Below are 19831 nucleotides of genomic sequence, written 5' to 3'. Positions count from 1 at the left end.
CAAATCACAAAACATTGATGACTTTAGACATCTGTGGAGAGAAAATAAATGTATTATCAAACTGAGAGTTTTATGAAGATTACCTGGTCTTCTATTAGTGTAACTAAACCATATCTTTTGAGTTATTGGGATGAAATTTATTTGATTCAATAAAGTAAAGCTATGTCAAGTGAATGATAAAATAAGCATTTCATGTGGTTGAATATCATGAAGCTAGGTGGATAGTAAATATTTTTCAGAGGAAACTGTTATTTACTGATGAAACATTACTATCTAGTGTTGATGCCATTAGTTCAGACAAAAGGGAGGGGATCAATGCAGCATCTGGTATTTAGCCATCAGTTAGGTGTTTGTATGTATAACTGTTCACATCTGAAACAATTTGTAATGTGTGAAAACAGACTATAGCATGATTCTGTCTCCCCCCTCCATTATTTCTACTCTACATCCTGAATAGGTACCTAATGTAGAAAATAAGTTATCACTGGTTTTTTGTTTTATCTAGATTTCATGTTTAGTGCCAGTGTTTAAGTAACTTCAGCACACATAATGATCGTGATAGAATAAATATTACTAGTTTCTAAAAAATAGTTCTATCAGTGATTTAATAATATTATAAAAGGTGTCTGAAATATAAATCTTAAAAGAAAAGAAAATACCATTCCACTATATGTGTGTTGCTGAAACATGCATTATTAAATGTTATTAATGTTTGGTATCTCTCTGATATGACAGAGTACCTTGTAGAATTTTTTACAATAGGCTCATTATAATTACTCCAAATGAAGGAATTCATGCATATGATCACATAATATGCAAGAAATGGAAATAAGAGGTTTTGAAATTTTTATATGATTTTTTTCTGTTTGTTTTGTTTTGTTTTTCCCCCTTTGGTCACTGCTTTTGATTTCTGTACCTTTTGTCCTGTATGTAAGTTTATCTGTTTGGGGAGGGTAGGGGGAAAAACAGAAATAGTTGGACAGAGGGTGGACTAATACAGTAGTGATACTCACTAGACACTATGTTGACAATGAATTATACAAGTTGGGGAGGGGTTTGAGAGGCCAAAATTTGGAGAAAACAAGGGAAGAGATGACAGGGTTCAAAAGAAATATACTTATTACCTGACTCATGTAACTGTATTTCCTCTGTACATCACCTTTACAATAAAAATAAATTAAAAATGAAATAGTATATCCATGCATTTACAAATATTGTTCTTACATCTGATTACTGAATGTGTCATCAATTCTTACATGTGGCTGGCAATAGCAAAGAGATATAGTATTTTCTTCAAAATGTATGAGTCAGGTTTCTGTGAAAATAATTATATTTTAAAGTTAAATACTTTGACTTCCTAAGAATAAGGTGAATGTAGAATGTCATGGAGGTATGTAGGGGAAAGATAAACAAAAAATAATTCTAACCCATTATCTTGAGGCAAACAATCACCTCAAGCTATTTTGTTTATTCATTTTTTTCTCATCAATCACTTATCAGTCATACTGTGACCGATAGTACTTACCATGGTATGAGGAAAGCTTATTATACCCTCCATTTGTGAATAAAATATAATAAGATGTGATTGTTAAGCTAAACTAGCACACAGCCAAAAAAGTACTTCCTATGTAGGTTAAATTGCATGAATGAAATTTCTGAAAAATTAATGAAAAATTTTATAATCTTCCTGTCATCTTTAGATTTTGAAAGCATGGTATTTGTGCACAGCAAGGGATATTGTATAACCAAAGCTGACAAGAGCAATTTATAAAATGTGAAATGAGATTTAGAAATCCAGATTGAGCCTATTTAGAGAACAGGGCCATTTTAATTCATTCTGTTAACCAATTTACCCAATGAATTGAATCAAATAAAGACCTTAGATTCTTATTTTTAGCTTTTAGTTCTAGGACAGTTTCCTACTAATGACTTGCTTCATATAAAATAGGTTTTAAATATAACCAAAAAAAATGTGTAACTAACGGAGTTGCCAATGCCTTGATATCATTTATCTTTCAATCAGTGAGAATTTATTCTAATTTCCCTCAATTTTATTTCCTCCTTTTGCCAGTGGCTTGTTTGCTTAAAAAAGCATTCTAAAAAGAGCATTCTACAGTTTGCATCTAGGTCAGTCTTTTTGATCTCATATGTCATCTTTCCATTTTTTCTCATGCTTATATTATTTGTAGAAACATATGGTGGCCTGCTACAGAGTGTGCTTATGTTTTAGAATTGATTGCATCTTGTGAAGTCAATAACCCTGGGTGGATGTAGATTCTTGCTCACTCTTAGCTTGCAATTTTGTGAGCAGCAACCCACAAAGGGGATTGTGGGTGTCCTCTTTCAGGCCACGCATACTTTGAGTTATTACAATGTGCCACTGACAATTATGGTTTAGTTACTTTATTTTATTAGAATTGAACAAAATAACAGTATTATAATTCAGAAATCTTATTGGCTTTGAATAGGTGGAATGATTTTATAAAACAGTTTACCCAAACTACTAATTTCTTTAAGCTATAACTCACAAGAAAAGTAGGCAAAATATGTATTTTGTTTTTTAATCAATCCATCCGCAAAAGCAAGAATTAGTTCCTGAACCTACTGTGAATGTGAACCTGTACTGTTTTCTCTGCAGCTACCAAAAAGAACTCATGGCATGCTTTCTGTATTCAGGTCCATTGTAGTTTATGTGATGGTGACTCTTACTTTGACAGTAGAAATATCAATAATTTCTTGTGATAGAATACTAGTAGTCTCTGATAAGTTCTTTTGTTTCTGATAAGGGAAGACATTTCTGGATTCCCTATGTGAGTTCAGCTAGGCTCCCTTGTCTGAAACCCCAAAATACTGTTTCTCCAAGAAACCCAAATATCTTAATAATGGAAGAGGGTTAAAGATCCACAATCTGGTGTGTCCTATACCCGAAAATATGAAATAAGTTACCTACAAACTCTAACATATAAAAAGACAAAAGAGCCTAATCTAAATATAGTTTGTGTACAATTTTCACAGTAAGTGTATTTCCTGTAAATATCCCTAGTGAAAACGAATATCTTGGTCTACTTTCCAGTTTCTAGCATATGTTCTGTGCAGTGTACTACTTGCCTTTGGGACACTAGAGACATGAAGGGAAGAAAGAGATGCTATTGAAGGTAACTGTTGTTATTTTTCAGGACAATGTGAGATTTTTCTTGGGGCTTTCCCATACAGGAAATAAACACTTTGAATTTGTCCCAAATCATAACTGGACGATGAGTTCTTTATTAATTTGGGTGACCACTGATTGCAACCATGGCAGTTAAAAACTTTCTAGTTTAAGCCACAAAGAGTTTTAAGTAATATATTACCATAGTAACTGATTTAATTTTACCTTTCATACAAAACTGAATGCTACATTGCATTTGCCTTATTTGAAATCCATAGTTTAACATTTGCTAATACGGTGAAAGTTCTAATGTTCACAAAAGGCAATCCTTTTTCTATTACAACTTCTAAAATATTTATATTTCTTCTGACATATGGGTTTTCAAATTATAGTATTATATCCCTAGAACTGACTGCCTTGTGAACCTACCACTTGATGCTTTTCAGCAAGTCTTTGTTTTGGATATTTTATTCTGATGCAAGTCTGTGAAACTTAGAAGGTTCACTGATTTTGTTTGAGCATGAATATATGCTGTCATGTATATATTCTACTGAGTAGATTATATGGATGATTTGATAATGTTTCTCTTCTTTTTGATTTTAGAGATAAGAAAATATTGTCTCATACATTATTTTAGTGTGGTTTACTATAGCTACAAACTTATTTTGGTAACATACCACAATTCCATGCCCAAAGATAGCTCCTCTTTCTGCTATGGACATGTAGCAAAGCCCTCTGTTTCGCAAGACAACAGTGGCATGAGACAGGTACTTAATAAATATTTAGAAATTGAAGGATGAAATTACTTACATGGCGACCTCTTCTGTCAGCTAACAGATGAATAATATTAAAACATTTTAAACACACTTACTTGTGTCAGGAATCGGAATTATTGCCAACGAGGGTATTTTGTCTATACTTACGTTTTTGTTCTTGTTAAAAAGGAGCTGTTACTGATGGTTTCTAACTGGAATCCCTTTAATAGGCTAAGCTAGTGTGCCATTACCCCAGCTACTAGAAATGCAGAATGAACATACACAATACTCAGCTCCCTCTTTCTGTCTATTCAGTCATGGGAAGAAAGCGTAGTTCCTGCTCCACCACCAGGGACAGCAGACAATGCTACTGGCTCACCAATATGAGAATGCAAAGGCTGTTCTTCTTGCTTATAGATGAGTCAACTCTGTTATGACTGGGACTCCAAAGTATCTGATGAATCAAGTTAAGATTAGACCACAGCTTTCCTCCTCTCCTCTTATATCACTTCTCTTACCCCCTTACTCTATTGTTTTCCTGAGGTATAATCCTTCAGTGTTCCCTGTGAATCACCATGTATGTTTAGGTTCTGCTTCCAGACATAAAACAGCTGGCTGAAATGACCCTAAGAAGCTGTCTTTTAAAAATAAAGATTCTGGAGTTGGATTTCTCACTGGCTACATGTCAATAGAGACCATAGCAGTGAAGGTATATGGAGAATCTGAGAATCTTATTCCTTTAGAATATGGTGGTAATAAAACTGTCAAGGATTTCATTCAGGGTGACTGGAGAAAGGAAGCAGATATGAGCAGCACACTGCTTGTGCGATAGATCTGATGTTTGAGAGGTATAGGACAAGTCAAGGTGAAGATTGATGTTGATGACTGTGCCTCTTGATTGAAAAGTTTAAAGAAACCAGACTCAGTGTGATGAGGCACATGCAGAGCAGACACGTGAGTGTCAGAGGATCTCACTGGCAGTGTTGCCAGAGCCTTCAACTCCTATCCCCTACTTAAACACCAGGCTCACAGCCCTGATAATCAGTAACAGAACAGCCCAGATGACTGGGTAACCTGTTCAACCAATCGAAGCCCCACGAAAGGTTCTCATGAAATAAGTGAAGCCCTGAGGTTTTGTGATAAAATAGTCTTTAGAACCCTGCATGTCCCATGCCCTTAAACCAGTGGAATAAGCAACTGGCCCAATTTCTTATGGCAAGAAATAACCAACCTTACTCAGCTTGCTTTAGGATGACTCCAAAGCTATCAGAATAATGATGACACCCTAGTCCACTCAGTATGATGCAACAAGCACAGCACCACACAGGGTGGTGGCTGGTCCATGACATGTTTACTTCTTATAGCTGGACAAAGGTTGAGAGTTCCCAGTCAACAGTGTTCGGTGATGACACACTCTGTCTCTAATGTAGTCCTCTTCTCCTGCTATCCGTCTCATGGTAGAAAGTAGAAGTCTTGGGTCTCTCTGTAGATACTTAAATCCTATTGGTATGGGCAAGGCCATTGTGAAGTAATCACTTCCCAGAGCCCTTACCTTCTACTGCCATCATCTGTAAGCTAAGCTTTGAACATGTCAATTCTAGGGTATATAAACATTCAAGACCTCTTTCCCTCTTCAGTGGATGCATAGAACTAGGCAAATGGGTGGTTAATATGAAACAATATATAATATATATCCCCCAATGAAGGATGCACCTTAGAAAATTAGTTTCAGACATGCTGCTTCAAGACAGATACGCAACCATGTTTCAGAAGGCATTGTCTTGTGAGCTGGATAGCCTCAGAATCATCACATGTTGAGTTTCAGTGACATTGGAAGCTGGTGATTACCAGATACCAATTTTTATAGAAAAAGTAACATGAGTTGGGAATTGATCAATCTAAAATTTTCCAAATTTGGAGACCAAGTAAAACTCCTATCTGAATGGTATTTGGAGTTCTGCTGAGAGGTACTAGAAGACTAGATGTTCGGGGAAATGGTATATAGAAGTAAAGAGGCATGACAGCCCTGAACCCAATACCCAATGCCACACGACATGCTACTCCCCTCAAAAGTAGAAAAAAGGTAATTTTACAGTGGTCAACTCATCTTTAGTTCTTTTCACTCAAAGGATATATCTCTCAACCCAAGAAGGATGACAAAGGCTAAGAACTCTCAGATGTGCTTGGAACCAAAAAGGATCCTCAAGAGGGACTCACTTTTTCTTTCTACTACAAAGAGGCCACTAAAACTAGAAATACCTGTCAAAGAAAGTGATTCTTTGCTATAGATTGCCCAAGATAAAACATGGAAATACCCTTTGTGGTAGAAGAATTTGAGTGCAATATGAGGTCCCCCAGACTTAACAAGTGATATGTCATTGTCATATCTATATTATGCAAAATGTCTGATTCATGAACAATATGCCAAGTATTCAATATGCCAGAATAGTCACTAACAGCTCCTTTCATGTCATCTTTTGATATATATATATATATAATATATGACATGTCTTTTGATATACACATATATGACATAGATGATCTTGTTATGTATATTATATATGTATTATATATTATTTTGTATTGAGTAGCTTGACATCTCAGTGCTCTTAATGAATGAGTCCACCATCAAGTCTCTTGAAGCACGAATATGAGACTGCAAGCTGTACTGGCCATTCACTTGCACTGCATGATATTTACAGATGTGTTTTTTGTTCAGATTCAGTCCATTGAGATGTTTAATTAATCTGTTCTATTTTAAAAAGGAGAAAGGAAATTGGAAGTTGTAAATAGACCATTGAAACAAAAAATGGAAAAATGTGTTTGTTATCTTTAATTTGCTAATTAGAGCGCATCATTAATTTAAATGTGTATAAGGAATTGAAAGTGTTCAGATCCTTGATTCTTTTTGGTTTTATTCTAAAAGAAATGACTTTGAGTTTAATTTACTCTGTGACTAAGGTAGGAAATGGAAACTTGGAAGAGTAAACAGTCTGATGACTAGCAATAATTCTAGAGTGTGTCATTCTCATACATTTATAGCTAACCATACATTATTTTGTCTACCTACTTTAAATTACTATACTCTCCAATATGTGTGTGTGTGTGCGCACGCGCGCGTGTGTAGTAGGCCTTACATGAAATCACACATTTCCTAACAAAATATAATGCTTTATAGTCTCCACAAGAAGTCAGTAAACTATGCTTCTAGATCAGGCCATAACTTTTTTTTGTCATGAAATTATCTTTGGAATATTGTACCAGTTGCTTACTGAATCAGTCACCTTTGATTTACTCTAACATGATTCCTGAGATAAACAACTTGTGAAGATACAAGGGTTTCTTCTGGCTCACAGTTTTGAAGTAGTAAGCAGCTGCTTTAAGCCCATGGCCAAGCAGCACAGGGAACATGTCATGGTCACAGTCATTTACCCATGACATCCAGAAAACAGAGCAAAACAATGAGACTATCATCTCTTTGTCTTCTTTGAAACTATGTGGCAGTGATCCAAAACTTCCCAGCAGACCACTTCTTTTTTTTCTTTTTCAGACTTATTAAGAGATTATTAATGTTAAGAAGAAGGAGGGCAGGGTATTGGTGGCTCACGCCTGTAATCCTAGCTACTCAGGAGGCTGAGATCTGAGGATGGCGGTTCAAAGCCAGCTGGACAGGAAAGTCCATGAGACTCTTATCTCCAATAAACCACCAGAAAACTGGAAGTGGAGCTGTGGCTCAGGTGGTAGAGCACTCACCTTGAGCTAAAGAGCTGAGGGACAGCCCCCAAGTCCAGAGTTCAAGCTCCTGACCAACAACAACAAAAAAAAAAAAGAAAAGAAAAGAAAGAGGAGGAGAAGGAGGTAATAACATGTTTAGTGGCTGGCCAACATGAAACAATACTGGCTATATGACCCTGGGAGTAGCCTCTCACTGCCTCTGCTTCTTCATTTATAAAATGGGAGTAATGGAAACTACCTTACATAATCAGCAGACCACTTCTTAAAGGCTTCTACTGCCTTTCAAAAGCACAAAGCTAAAAAGACAAAGCAAAACCCTCCGTTGTTGGGTGGGGGTGAGGGTGAGAGTGAACACTAGAGAGACACATAACACTCCACTCTAACAGAAAAGCTGGTTAGGTGAAACAGACTTTATGGCTCAAAAAGCCTAAAATAGTTACCAACTTTCCCCTTACTCAAAATGTTTGACAATGTCTGTCTAGCACATAAAAGTAATAGCCAATGTATCTTTTTTCCTATATTCTGTGTCATATTGTGCTGCATTTTAAGACACCTAAGCTGCTTGAGTAGACAATAAATATAGAAGCATGCACTTAACGCCTTAGTAGAAGGCAAGGAGAAGCCAGTTCCTGGGAGATGTCCTGAAGGGTTCAGAGGAAGCGCTGTGTACGAATGCAGAGTCCTTGAGCTGCACTTCAGTATAGATGTGAGCGTTAAAGTAAATGGACCTTCCAATACAATTTGAGAAATTTGGAATCATATTTACTGATTATACAATTAAGATACATCACATAAGTGATATAAAAGAGTTATTCTGGAAGTGGCGCTGTAGCGCAAGGGGTAGAGCACTAGCCTTGAGCTGAAGAACTTAAGGACAGCGTTCAGGCCCAGAGTTCAAGCCCCATGACCGACAAAAACAAACACACAAAAAATAAATAAATAAAAGAATTATTCTTCACTATCCACAGGGGATTGGTTCCTGAATATCCCCTCCCAAAAAATAATAAAAATCCATGGATGGTCAAATTCCTTACTTATATTGGCCTAGGATTTTCATATAGCCTATTCATGTTAAGTTGTACTTTACATCAGTTCTAAGATTTTATAATCCTTAATAAAATATAAATCCTATGCTGTTACTCTGTTTTGCTTGGAGAATGGCAAAAGTAAGAATGTCAATCAAAATGCTATTATTTATTCAAATATGTTTATCCAAGTATTTTTAATCTGCATGAAAAACCTATGGATAGAAATGATTGGCTATAGTTATAGTTATGCAATTGTGAGTATTATATAAGTATAAATGATATAACTGTGTCACAAAATGGGTTATTAAAAAGATTAACGCTACACCATTTTCCAGGCAATCTGTTTATATGAACATGGGTGTGTGTGTACATTCACACTTGAAACAATCAGAAACTAGATCCTTTACATGGGATAAAATAAAGGAATTTTCAGTTGGGCAGTGTGAGGCTTAGGAGTAGGAAACATAGTCTGGCCTGAGAGGGTGGTTTAGGATTGGAGAGTCTCATGGTGTGGGGTCATTTTAAGATGGTTAAAATGTTTTAGATTTAATTCCAAGAAAAGTCACAACAGGGAAGGTCACCCAGTTCTGTGGGTGGATCATTATGTCCAGGAATTGAGTCAGTATGTGTGAGGTCGGGATTCTGGGAGGTCTGTGTCCTTGGAGGAGAGCTTGCCAACAAGGAGGTTTGAAGAGGCAGGATCTTGGCCCTGGGTGGCACATACAAAGGAAGAAGCAAATTATATAGCCAAGGATTGGTTTCCTATCACATTTATGGAGCCTCAGGAAAGAATCCAGGCTATAGATGGAACAGGGTCTATTCCAAACAGTGTATAAAGACATTTGTCCTGGGCCTTGAGGAAGTTAAAGCAATGGTCAACCAAGGGCTTCTCCCCAGCAAATATACCTGCCGCCTCCAGTGCAGAGGTATTTAAGGGAAATGGTGCCTGTTTCTGTCTCCAAAGTAGAATCACATGAAGTCCCTTACTCTTCTGTTTCTGTCTCCAAAGTAGAATCACATGAAGTCCCTTACTCTTGTAGGACATGGCAGGATGTTTAACTCTCAGCCTAAGTCATGGAATTGTAGCTTGTCTGAATTCTGATGCTGATTGGAAGACTCAGAACCTTGCAGAGGCTGATCTTAGTGGGGATTCCTTGGAAGCTACCCAGTTCCTATGGTGTATGGAGCCCAGCCGGTTCAATTGGAAAAGGAAGATGATAATGGAGACATTTCTTGGATACATTACCTACATACGAATTAAACTAAGAAGTGGTAGCTCTAAAAGTTCCTATCATGGGGTCCTTTTGTCATCCTCAGGTCAGAGTCAGAAATCAAGAAACACTCATAATCAATCAGAATTGTCAGTCTGATTCTTATCTTCTGTATTCTAGCATTTAATTCCCTCTTACTGCATCTGTTTCTTGCCAGATTCTTAGTTCAGCTTGTACAATGACATGCTAAAGCCTCCATTTCTGCAGTAGTTTGTTAAGTGTTCTTGATATGCTTGCACCCTGACTCCAATTAACCTATTTTAATGACTCAGAAGTAAAAGACCATATCCCCTCCACATGAAAAGTGATGACACACAAAAGATATTCATTACATTATAATCACAAACAAAGACTGTTGGTTAAATATTAGACTAATTTGTACTGTGATAGGTAAATCTTAAAAGGAAAGCATTTTGAATGCTAGCTTTCAATTCTGAAATCTAGATAAATTTATGTCATCTATCAGTCTATCATCTGCCCACCTATCTACCTGTTCTTCATCTTTATTTGTGATTCAGAGAACTTAAATGATATTACCACTTATTCTTTAGCTGTTAAAAATATAACTATTATCTACAGGATGGAAATCAATTACAAATGCTTTAAATAAAGAAATTAATGCAGAAAAATATATGTTAGCTTTGAGTTTAAACTTATGCTTCCAGAAATGTAATTGCTAAATATAATTTCTCATAGTCTTAATGTAGGCAGCTATTTTTAAGTGATGGAAAATAAAAGCTTTCTATTTTCTTACTTTTAGGTTTTAACTGTCAAAATATAATTCTGTGTAACTCAATTCTAAGTTAAATCACATACTATATTTGAAAATATTTGCTTATGTGAAGAGTTGCAGAAAAATGAGAAGCAACGTAAAAGTAATTAAAGAGAACATTAACAGTCCATTACAAAAAATTACAAAGGATATAATTTTGAGAGTCACTGAAAGATACTGAAAAACATGTTTTATCATTAAAGTAAGAAAGTAAGGATAAGAAACTAAGAGAGACAAAAGTATAATAGAGAGGCAAATTTCAGCTGTCAGATTAAAACAGTAAAAATCCACAGCTAAACTTTCAGAAGTGTCAATTACATCTAGCCAGGAAATTCAGGTTCTGTACCATTTTTGGTAACTATGTGATACTAGGTGACATTTGAGGCATAATGACTAATTTGTAGGCCCTGTTATATTTCGCAATATGAACTTTACAGCAAACTGGTGTTTCCTGGTATGATTTCAAATTGTATATTAATAAAATAGTTGTTTAGTTGTAAACTTGAATACATATTTTAGATTGTTTCCCAAAGATATCCTCTTCTTTTTCATTTTTCCACAGTGTATATAAATTCATTTAAAATGAAGAATTAAATATTCAATGAAGCATGAGGTACACAGACTTAGACAACGTAAAGATGATGTAAAATGAAGCAATGCTTTGGGAAGCCTAGAAAAAAAGATCAGTGAAAACAGAGCTTTTCAATGCTCCCATTTACCAGTGAGATGCTTCCCCGTGATTTAGATGTTTATGGAGTTAGAATGGAAATCTGAAGATTGATTGGTCAACCTAGACTCAAGCTTGGGCATTTGACTAGGATTGCTAACTATCCTGGCAAGGTCATGTGGACATCTGCAATCACCTTGGAAATCTCATTGAATGAGGTTGGAGGTATTGTAGGTACATTTAGTTCCCAATTACCCACAAATGGTCTTGATAGGCTTATTTTTTTTCTTCGGGAAAACCCAAGGTGGCTCCTAAAAGGCGAGAAAATTAGTCCTGCGTAAGTAAAGAAAACAACGTTTATGTGAGCTTCTGAAAGAGACAAGAGCCCTGGAGGCACTGTATCTGAGGAAGGCAGCCACTAAAACTATGTCTTCCCACCAAGAAAGACCTAACTTCAGTCAATGAAGAGATACTTCTCATTGAGTGTGAAGTAAGTTCATATTCCATTCCATCAGTCTTCTAGTTTCTTAACCCTCTGGCTCCTACACAATAAAATAATGTATAAGGTGTTTGAGATTAATCCAAATTCTACCACCTGGCAATTACTCAATAAAAATATTATGAATTTTTGCCCTGAAAAACTGCCTATATTTTTTTCTTTTCTTCCTTCTTTCTTTTTAATGAAAAGTTGTGGGGACTGTGAAATTGAAGAAGCCATATTACTTGGAGGGACGTGGGACATGTGGGCAACCTTAAGTATAGACCTGAAATCACCCAGAGGGAAAACATTCTTTCCACTTTGGAGCTTGGTAATGACAGCTGCCCTGGTGGCAGCCATACTGTGGACCTAACGTACGTTCTGGAAGCAACAAGCCTTTCCTGGCAGTGGACAGCTGACAACTCTGTGAGTGAGCTCAGTTGTGGGTTTCCATGGAGTATCTGGGCAGGGAATAAAGGATGGTTTTAAGGCCCAACAGAAGTTCTTGAGACCAATATATACCAGCCTATTGCTTAGAGATATTAAAATATATCGCTAAATGTTGAACACTCAAGACAATACATGACAAATTTTCAAATAGAAAGTAATTCTACAGGACATCTAGTCAACCCTAGATGAGTACAAGTTATTATTTATTATGGAAAATTATGTATTCAAGATAGGCATTGGAACTTGTCTTTTGTTCATGTGTTCCCCTGTATACTTGCTTTGTAAGACTGCAGTATTTCCTAGGGCTTCCATTCCATCTTGTATACATTTGTGAAGATGCATATTAGTCTTGGCTGCCAGCCACAGCATCTGATTCTAATGCTTCTGGAAATAGAGATATAATGTAACATTGAGCAGAAGTTTTTTTTAAAGTATTTAAGTATTAGATGTGACTTCTGAATCAAATTATGGAAGTTATATATTTGGGATAAAAATAGCTAAATGTTTAACTATGGACATTTCTGAGGTAATCCTTTTAAATATGTGTTTCACCTAAAGTAACAGTATGGAATACTGAGACTAATTCAATTGTGATAGCCCCATTTTCTCTGCTGCTTTAAATATAGTTGAATCATAGCTTGTTAAGGGCATTTGTGGTGTAATGGAAAGTTGATTGGATTTGGAATTGGAATAATGCTTTCCAAACTGGTCTGTAGGAAAGTAGGCCTATCAGGTTTGCACATACTCTGTAAAACCATATGTCTTCAACAAAATAAGTAAAAAATATGTAGAATTAGTAGGTGTGAGATCACAGATTTGCTTTCCATTTCAGGGGATATTCAAGTAGAAGAAGTTATAGATTTATGGATTGCATGTGTAAGAAGGCCAAAGTTTGGATGGAGGTTGATGGAATAAATAGCAAGTAGGAAAGATCTGGGAAATGTATCCTTGACCAAGTGGATGGACAAAACTTTCAAATTTATAGTGAAACAAGCTTAAAATTCAGCTTTCTTTTCATGTGGTTGATACTCAAGTGCAGAGGTAAAATATTTTATATAGGAATGTTTCTACCAATTAGAAGAATTCTATCTGCTATTTCAATTTTACGGCTGAATGAAAATTACTATTCCCAAGAAAGGTTTTCAATATGACATTTGTCATGAGAGCATAGTTTATCTTTGTTTTATTTTAATACAAGACCTTTTACATATGTGTTTTAACACCAATTACAGCTTCATCTATTTGAGTCATCAAATAGTTCCTTATTGCATCAAACTTGTGTATAGTTTTAAAATATACTTTTATCTTTACGTAGTTGTACAAAGGAGTTTCCATTTAGCAAAGCACTTTATGAATAAAACACATCTCGATCAATGTTTTCCCCTTCAGCATTTTCACTCCTTCCTCCCCTACTGGCTCTTTCTCTCACTCTTCTTGATTTTGTAGGACATACATTGGACTCTTGACTTCAATCTCTCCCTTCATTTTTCTACAGCTCTGCCCTTGCCTTCATCCAGAGAGACAAAAAAGTGTGTGTTTTCCCTTCTATAGTTTATACATTACATTTTCATAAACTTTGTTTGATTTCTTTGTTGCTTTGTATGTCCCTCCCCCACGGTATAACCCCTGCCTTCATTGTATTTGATGTTGGTATAATTTGTGGAGGGGAAGGGGAAAAAACAAATCATTTAAATAGGGATACAGGTGGACCCATTGCAACAATGAGATATACAAGTCATTATGTCGAAAAATGAACTTTACAACTTTGGTGGAGGGGGGAGGATCAGGTGGGACAGTGGGGGCGCTATAGGAAGGGATAGGAAGGGAAAACAAAAGAGGAGGCAACAATGCTTGATAAGAAATGTACTCATTATCTTGCTCATGTAATTGTAACCCCTCTGTATAGTATTTTCACAATAAAAAAAAGAAATGCTATGATCAAACAAAAAGTGAAGAAGGAAAATGCAACAGAATGCGATATCTGACACTTAGTTCACACTAAGATCAATTATAAGCCATTAGTTAAGACTAAGTTCAAATAACTTAAAAAGTCTTCACCATGAAGATATGATAGGTGTTGGAAGAGATGTAGATATGTAACTTGACTTAATGTATGACAAAATGCATACATGTATTGAAATTTTGCATGGTACTCTGTTAATACATATTATTTCTGTTTTATGTAATAGTTAAAATAAAGCTACGAGAAACTTTAGGACACATAGGCTGAAAATTGAATTCTTCATAAAGAATAACCCAGAAATAACACATATTCAGGACAATGTGTGACAGGCTGAAATCTCACATCGTGGTATCAGGAACAGAAAATGATAAATTCACTTTGGAAAATGATGTGAGTATGCACCAAAGCTGTACATACATAAGCACTTCATAATTCATAGCTCATAGTTCATTTATTGTTTGCCTCTCTAAGTAATATATATGCTTCCCCGAGAAAAGATTTTTTTTTGTTCTGTTCACTGGCATATCTTAGCAGCGACTGGTCCATAACATCAAGCCAGCGGTGGCCATCAGAAAGAGAATGAGAGCAAGAGAGAGAGAGAGAGAGAGAGAGAAAGAGAGAGAGAGAGATACTTACTGTAGAGGAAAATAAGTGATCTCTGGTGAGACTACAAATACTTTGCTGTGGAAAATTAATTCTAACAATATTTGACATTTCAATGTTTAGACAATTCTTACAGTTCCTACAACACTACTACCAGGGTAGCAATGTTCTAGCTGTTTCTACATAGAATGGAAGCTATTCCAGCTGCTGCTGAGATCCATTTGCAACCTGGCAAAGAAACTGAATTCCTACTTCTTTCATCCCCATTCTTCTGTTTAGTGTTGACTTTGGAGCTATCGTCTACATTCATTAATAAGAGGTAACAAGGCCTTTTGAAAGGTACAAGAAATAATAAGAACTGCAAGATAATGATGGGGAAAGTCATACTAATAAAAGGAATACCAAAAAATAAGTAAACTAGGTAATAGTAATTTCAAAGGTTTTAATGCTTCTATATTTGGGTATAAATGCTTTACAAAACACCTTCCAAAACTATCATTTTCTTTAAACCAAATTGTCTCAATGTGCAGGCTAGTGAAAGTGAAGTTAAGTCATAATAAATAACATAGATTCAATTGCATAACCAGATTCAATTGCAGAATAGTAGATGAGCAACTTCTTCATCAATTTAATTTTCTTAAAAAAAATAGTCTTTGAAGCACTTGATGTCAGAGACCAAAAAAAAAAAAAGTAGCCACAGTTGGTCTGTTTAATGTTGATGTTATTTGAATAAACAGTTACTATAAACCATATGTACATTTTTAGTTTTTGGAATACTACTTAATACCATGAATAATTATTTGTTAAATGATGCTTAAGTGACCTGAAAGAGGTTAAACAATTATATAGAAGTTAAATTAATTCCAGTGTACTCTATTCAACAGCTATTAGTATAGGCTGAAAATTTACTCAAGGTCATTGCATTCTAACTTACTAATTAATTAACTAAAATAATGCTTACTTAGTGAATGCCATCTAAATTTCAAACACAACTCTAGGGATTTAGAATATACATCAGCTCACATTCTACTTACAGTGGCAGTCTTATGTAATAAACAATCTCAAAATCCGTGTAGATTAACAGAACATTTGTGTCTTGCTCACTGATTCATGGAATCTTTGTATTTTTCTGGGCTTTGGTAAGCTAGGCTGTGTTAGCATTTAGGCACATGCACAATTCAAGTTATCTACATCTGTCTAACATCTTAGAAACATGAATAGATCAAGGTCAGCCATCTTAGATATGTTTTACAACTAGGAGATTCTCTTCAAATGTGGCATGCTGTTTATTTCTACCCAGTCCCATAGATCAGAGCTATGACAGAGCCATATATGATGTAACACGAACACTAAAATGTGCTTTTCCTATGAGGAAGATACATTTCATATTTGCTGAACAATAACAACAAAAAATCAAACACATTGAGCAATGAGAAAAAAATCAACCTGCACTTCTGTACTTAATATTTTTTGGATAGCTAATAATAGATCAATAGAAATTACAATAAATTAATAGAAGGTAGATGATAAAATTTTAAATGAAGTGGTGAGCAAAATATTCATTGAACAGCTAAGTTTTGAGCAAAGACTTAAAACATAAATGGATAAATGTAGCTATTAAAGAAAGCCACCTGAGCTGGGGGCTGGTGGCTCACACCTTTCATCCTAGCTACTTAAGAGGCTGAGATCTGAGGATCACGGTTCAAAGCCAGCCCGGGCAGGGAAGTCCGTGAGACTCTTATCTCCAATACACCACTCAGAAAACCGGAAGTGGCGCTTTGGCAAGCATGAGTGCCTAGGTTGTCTGAGAAAGAACAAAGAACCAACATGGCTGAAATGAAGTGTATAAAGTTTCTGAGAGACTTACTGTATAGGTCTGTAGCTTAATGATAAGGATTTAGACTTTTATTCGGAAGCGATTACAGAGCCATGGAATTGGGGAGCTAATGTTCTGAGATATACAATTCAAAGTTTAAAGTCAGGAGACAAGAGGAAATTGGCAGACATTTACTGTGTACCAGCTAATGTTCTGAGATATACAATTCAAAGTTTAAAGTCACGAGACAAGAGGAAATTGGCAGACATTTACTGTGTACCATTGAAAGTGAAGAAGATTAAAACCAGATCCAAGAGCAATACCGAACACAAAATGTTATTCTACTACATAATATTCCTTTTGCATTTGCCAGTTCAACCAAAATGACTGTTAACTATACAATCTAAGTGGATTCCTGTCAATTCACTTTTGTAACTCAGGAAATGCCCGCCTAGCTTAAATCATCTGTCTATCTAATGTCATGGCCCCTTCTGATGAAGAGAATCATGACGATCGGCTGCTAAAGATCTTGAACCTCAGCCTGAGTCAGGGAATTTCTACAGATGTTTATCTTGTCTATTTTGTTATGTTTCCAAAGATAGTGAGTTGACTTCTTTATTAGACAGCTATGACTTCTAGAAAAAGTTGGTCTTCATATATCTTTCAGCCTTTTGTTCCAGTTGTGGCCTTAGGAAATTCACAAGATGTACTTGTGGAGATTCTTTTCTCCAGAGAAATAGAAAAAAAAAGTATGCATAGGCACACATGTATATGTATGTGCATGTATATCTCTCATTCTTTATATAATATTATAGATAATATAACACATAGATAATATAACATATATTTGATATATATGAGATCTATTGCTGAAATTGCTTCACACAATTAGGAAGAGTAGAAAGTTTCCCAATATGGAAGCTGGAGAATCAGGAAATCCAGTAATGGTTTAAGTTTGAATTCAAATTTTGGGAATAGGTAAGGTTGAGAACCAGGATTTCTGGTATTCATGGACAAGAAATGGTAGATTACTTTACTCAAAGAGAAAGAGTTAGAAAAGAAGGGTGGAGCAGCAAATAGGGAGCAACTTTGCAGAAACATGCACCTAAATAGCTCCCAGTCCAAACTCTTTGGCCCTACAATAACCCTGTCAATTTCTCAATGACTTGATTTTTTAAAGCTTAATTAAATTCCATCTTTGTGCCAGAAAAATATTTCTTCAATGAAAAATTCTTAACCTTAAGTTAAAACAAAACAAAATAAAATAAAAAAGGTCACATCTTTGTTTTGAGGCTGTTAAAAAACCACTATTCATGTTTCTCTCTTGCTGGCTATTTCTTACTTCCAAGAGGCAAATTAGCAAATAGCTGGGAAACCCTACAGCATTAGCTCATGTTTTTCTTGGCTTTCTGGGAATCTGTTCTACAGATACTCACACTAAATGCTTAAGTCCTGTGCTGGCAGAAGATGGTAAAAGTTTGGATTCAAGGGGAAGGACATAAGAAAAAAAAGGTGCTGAGAAATAATTTGCTGTCTTCAGTTTTCCTTCACATGACATTCCTTCCCATATTCATTTGTTGGGACAACTAGTCCTTAATGTTACAACAACCACCACAGATTTCTGACCTTTACATAGCAGAAAGGATTTATTTAAATATAGACCTTTGGGCAAAGACAGAGTACTCTAGAGAGAAGCAAGTCACTTTTTTTTGGCATAATCTGCCAAGAACTTTTAGAGCTTTTCCAGGTGAGGAAGTGCATAGCAGTATTCCTTGATCTGTAGAAACTGTGCCAAGAAAGCTATTAAGGAATGTTTGCTAAGTTTCCTGTGTAGGTACTTAGCTTGATTTCATTTCCAATATTTTTAAAAGCAAAAGGATATACATTGAATTATTGACTTCATCCTCCCCCTCCTGTTCATTCATTCATCTATATACCCTTTCCCTTTGCCTCCACCCTACACCTTTCAATACCTGCTCTGTGGTGTTTATTGTGTTACACTTTGATTTTGCCTTTCTAAGGTATTACAGTGATTGAGTTCTCCCTCAAATTGACCATATTTCACTTAATACCACCCAGTGCACTTACATATTTATAAGCTAAATCTGAGAAGGGGTGGGTAGGAAGGGATGGGTGAGAATGTTGGAAGAGTAACATTGATCAAGATGCATTGTGTTCATAAGCTGCTTTATTAAATCGCACCAATTTTATATAATTACTGAAAGATAATAAAATAGCATTTTAAAAAGCAAAAGGAATGAACTTTAAGTATCTTCCCTGACATCTGAGAATTCAGTGTTTTCCTCATCAAATCAATATGATAGTCTGTTATGTGTAGAGTAACTAGATATATTCTCATATTACTTCCTTTGACTCATTGCTTCTACATGGAATCTGAATTTGAAATCTGCATATGTGTTAGGAGTATGTATCAATTTTTGATGCTAGTGATTGTACATTCTCTATACAACTATAGTTCTCTCATTTTACAACCATTTCCATTTCAGTATTTATCCTCTTCTCCCTTCAACACACATTGTGGATTTGATTCTTCCAGGAGTTTGTGTTATTTCTCATTTACTGCTGTGCAAAATAACCACCAACATAGTAGGTTAAAACATCTATTTCAAATCAGATTGTCTCCAAGGGGTATGCTCCTGCTTCTAGAAAGAATTCTGTTTCCTCCTCCATCTTCTGGAGCCTGCCAGGTTGTTGTGGCTTCTTCTGTTTTCAAGGTCAAAAATATGGTGTCTTCAGATTTTATCTTTATGTCTATGATCGCTGTTTCCTTCCTTATAGCTACCACTCTGATCTTCTTTCTTTCTCTCTTCCTTGTAATGATCCTATTGTGTTTTTTAAAGTTTTATTAGTTGGATTTTAGAGTACATGATAATATCTCCTATCTGAACAATATATAAATTCATGTGCTTTGGCATATGTAGTAATAGATTTGTAGGTTCTGGAAATCTCAAGGGAAGGACATTGTTTTACCTATTACAAGAGGTATAATTCCCATTTTTTATCTTTATATGATTATTATTATAATGTGTGTGTGTGTGTTGGCCATGCTATCCCTGAACATTTTTGCTCAAGGGTAGTACACTACCACTATAGCCAGAGCTCCAAATCTGGCTTTTTTGGGGGA

Source organism: Dipodomys ordii, unplaced genomic scaffold (assembly GCF_000151885.1).
Source record: "Dipodomys ordii isolate 6190 unplaced genomic scaffold, Dord_2.0 Scaffold104, whole genome shotgun sequence".
NCBI classification, from domain to species: Eukaryota; Metazoa; Chordata; class Mammalia; order Rodentia; family Heteromyidae; genus Dipodomys; species Dipodomys ordii.
Note: the sequence above shows the minus strand (reverse complement) of the source record.